General features: G+C 39.7%; 1 pseudogene; it reads right to left on the reverse strand.

Moving 5' to 3' along the window:
* Positions 1 to 2,018: 2,018 nt before the first annotated feature.
* On the reverse strand, positions 2,019 to 4,036 carry LOC121788485 (annotated as a pseudogene).
* Positions 4,037 to 4,340: the final 304 nt, after the last annotated feature.

Raw genomic sequence — 4,340 nt, forward strand, 5'->3', positions numbered from 1 at the left:
CGCTGTATTAAATTGATTTGGGCTATGAACTAATTTCTTTCGGACTGCAAATTATAGTTGATTTGAACCATTAAAATAATTCATTTTTGGGCCACTGATTTAGGTTGGGCATTTTAATACCCGGACCAACAAGCAATTAGTTAGGCCTTACTAATTGAATCCCATTTTATATTCAATCCAAGAGGATTAAATTTGAGAATGAACTAATAAAAAAATAAATCATAGAATAAGCTATCAAATAAAAATCGAATTATGTTATAGGCTTCCTAATGAGGCCATTTAAATAACGGATAGCCGCTACTTAATTTCGGAGTTCGAATTTAATTCCGGGATTTAACTAATGATCGCGAAAATTAGAAATTCCCAACTAAACTAAATTGCTTGATTTAATTAATACTTAAGGACTTTTATGGATTTAGGAAAAAGGAAAATAAAAATAAGCACACGCTTAGGAATGCATGCACGCTAAATAAATAGTTACTTAAGCCTAATTTATATATACTTATTGTTTATAAAGGGGCGTCGTCGCACGTCAAGTGAGACTTGTCGAGGGACTGTCAATTAAGGAATTAAGCGAACAAGGTGGGCTTTTCTTTCAAAACGTGATTTTATGTGAAAACGTGAACATATTTTGAATGAGTTGTCATGCCACGTTTTATGTTATGATTTCATATCTTTTGGCTATGCCAAATATGTTAAATCGAATTCGGGTCCCAATAGGGCCGCAAACCCTACTCGGACTAGTGTACACATATGGGACTGTGTGCTAGCTTTCGAGTTGGCCGGTCCAGTGACCGTCGTGGAATGTGGCAACATTCCCGGTTCACATACGATCAAATATGGTATATAATGTTTATGTGATTGCGCAATCAATTTGATGAAATGAAAAGTATTTAGTGACTCGGGTCTTTTTAAAGTAAAAACCCCGCGTTCACTCAACTATGGCTGACAACTAAGGAAGAACTGTTTTTTGGCACTAAGTCCACTGGGTATATCAAATACTCAACCCTGCATGTTTATTTTTCTAACGTGCAGGTTGAAGGTGATCGAGGTGCTGGGAGAAATCTATGAATAAGTAGCTAGGTAGCTGAATTAATATGTCTACATACATATTACTTCGTCTTGGAACCTTCCGCTGCATAGTTAAGTATTGTCTTAGTGAATCAATGTATTAAGTCCGTGCGCAACCAACAAGCTCATCTTCAACTCATGAACGACATGGTTGAAGAATCTTGAACACGTAGTGGTCGTTGAAATTGTACCTCTTTTTAAGTTTTTTCGTTGTAATTTTTTTAAATTAAGTATTGTATGTTTTTTGCTAGTTCTTTAATTTAGAGTCTAATTTTGCTATTTAATAATGTGTAAATATAAAAAAATAATATTAAAATTGAAATGAAAAATAGATAATAGATAGGGCACTCACTAGAGCTCCATCATTGCAGAAAGATAGGGCATGCTGATGTGGCAATCACTCCAACTAGGACATCCGTTGTGGATGCTCTAAGGAATCGTTTCCACAACTGAATGATACGCCTTGCCACTTTCGTTGGCATCTAGAACAAGTTGGGATATTAGATCTGAAGATTGTTTAAGATAAACATTGGTGATGACATGTCTCCCTACTTCAAAGTGCGCTAATCTTTTGTCTGTTTTCCCTATGATTGTACTTAATTTCTTTTGTTTCACTAATCAACAATGTAAACGTATATTTATTACTTTGAAAAATAAATAAAATTGAACAAAAGTACCAAAAACGGTAACAAATTACTCCATTACAAATATATGGTAAAAATACATATGCGACAAAGACTTATATAATACTCCACAAATATGAACATCTAATACATACTCTGAGATAATATATCCTATATATATCTAAGTCCAACAACCTTTTGTTTTCTTCCTATTTCTCTAACATTCCATTCCTGACAAAAGTATAAAGAGCCTTTCACACTTTTCCGGATCAAAATTTCCTCACATTTGGAGGAGAAGAAGAAATTAACCCATTCCACATTTGTTCAATCTCTTTCAGAAAGTTGAATGTGAAATCCATCTGGAAACTGCAATCCCGGAGTTCGTAGAATATTTCCTCCTTTGATTGGATCCCATCTGTTGCACGCAAAACATATCAGTTCCTAATAAAGTCCGAGGTTTCTAGAAGAGTTGTTTGATGCGAGTTCGTACTTGTATTTGGCGACGAGGCAATGTAGAAACACGGCCATTTGCACCTTCGTGAAGTCCGTTCCCACACAGAACCTCATTCCCCCTCCAAACGCCATGAAGTTCTTCGAGGCCCCATTCGTGTCAACTCCCTGCACGTTCGGAATTAGTACAATTTATATATGGTTAAGTAATACACGCGTTGTGTATGTGTACTTGCCTCCCACCGCCATGGATTGAAGTCGAGGGGGTCCTTGTACTTGCTCGGGTCCAAGTGCACAGCCGGTGGGCATACCATCACGGCCCACCCGGCTGGAATAGTATACCCTACACCATTACAAACACCATGTTTCACTACTATCCATATAACTAGATAAGAGTAAGACCAACACACACACCACACCTTTAAATTTGGTCTCTCTCAATGTCTTCCTGAAAATCCCAGGCACTATATTTGCAAGCCTCACTGTTTCATTGATCACCTGCACTTCCAAATTCCAAATTCTTAACTAAACTCAAACACAATCAATCACAACATTTCCATGGCAAATCACAAACACCTGAAATGTGAATTTCATAGACTTGTAGTCACTCCATGTCAGCCCAGAATCTGCATCCCCCTTCTGTTTAATAATCGCATCGTGCTCCTCCTACATTGCAAGCAAGTAGTAATAAGCTAGAGCAATGGTACTAGAATTGTAGTAGTATCAAATAATGAACTCACTCACCCTCATTTGCTTCAAAACCAAAGGATGATCTGAGAGAAGCTTCGTAGCAAGAGTGAGAGCCAAAGAAGTGGTCTCAAAGCTAGCGAAAAGCAACACAAACATCAAATCCAACGCAATGGCCTCTGTCAGCACTGTGTCCTCCCTCTGCAGCTCCTCCAACACATAGTCGAAGAAATCGCCTTGCACTTTCCTCGGCCTCTCCCGCCTCTCCTGCAGCATGCTCTTCAGCAACCTCATCGCCTGCTTCCTCCCCTGATCACACACACATCAAAACACAACTCTGTACAATCAAGACTGGTAGCTGCAGAAATATACCTTTAAGCATTTGTGATATGCTGTGCCAGGAATGTCAAGTGGAAATGAGATCAAGCCTTGTATGAAAGCTACAAAGCTTTTCCTCAGATTCTCAGAAGACGATTCGGAATCATAGCTAATCAGCTTCTTTGCTGTGAGGTCAAAGATCATCTGCCAAAAATCAAAAGCAACAAAAATGAGTTAGACTGAAGCTAAGCTTGATTGATTTTGATGTTTTTTCTCATCACCAACAACCTTTGCAGTTGCTTCCTTGACATCAACAACGCCCTCCGTAGACCATCTCTTCAAGCTCACGTTGGCAGCCTGCTCGACATCCAGAAGCATCTTCTTCAAGCTCTCGGGGCCGAAGAGCTTGAGCACCATGTTCTTGAGGTACTTGTACATGAATCCATGCAATGAGCCAACATTCTGCCTCCCAAATATCTCAGTGAATGTGTCTGGATACCAGCTCTGGAACAGCTGCCCCTCTTGCTGGAAAACCAGGTAGTTGAGATCTGCATCCGTCGAGACTATCACCGGCCTTCCCACCAAGCTAGTCTTGAACACAGGTCCATATCTGATTCACCAGCATTATCAAATAGTTACAACTTCATAATAATAAATGAATGACTTCAAGATTGATTGGCTACCTTTGCATCCTGTCCTTGACAAAAGGAGGAATGCCAAAACTAGTGTTTTGGGAAAAGAAGCTGAAGGATTCTCCAAGAAGAGGCCACCCCATGGAGCCAGGTGGGAGTACTTACTCCATTGCACCTTGGATTTCTCCAGCTGTAGAGCCAGTTTAGTAAGGCTATAATCAATATGATTGTCACATACACAAGTGGCGGAAACATTGCAAATTTTCTTCCTCTTGTTGTTCTTCTTCTTGTTGAAAGAGAGGGAGAGAGAGAATGGTGAAGATGAGGGTGTATGAGTTTCCAGGAAGAAGAGATGAGAGAGAAGGAGAGAAGTTATGTATGTGATAGTATTAAAATGAGAAGGGTGGTGGCTTAAATAAGGGGGGTGATGGGGTACGTACTAAACAAGCCCAATAGCAGTGACAGCTCGGCCAGCCCAAAGCCCAAGAGTTCAGTTCGGCATTACCAAAGAGTTCGGCCTCAGCCTACAGCTCGGTAAAAGCCAACCAATCAAGCTCTG

This window comes from Salvia splendens, unplaced genomic scaffold, assembly GCF_004379255.2.
Source record: "Salvia splendens isolate huo1 unplaced genomic scaffold, SspV2 ctg1057, whole genome shotgun sequence".
In the NCBI taxonomy this organism is placed as follows: Eukaryota; Viridiplantae; Streptophyta; class Magnoliopsida; order Lamiales; family Lamiaceae; genus Salvia; species Salvia splendens.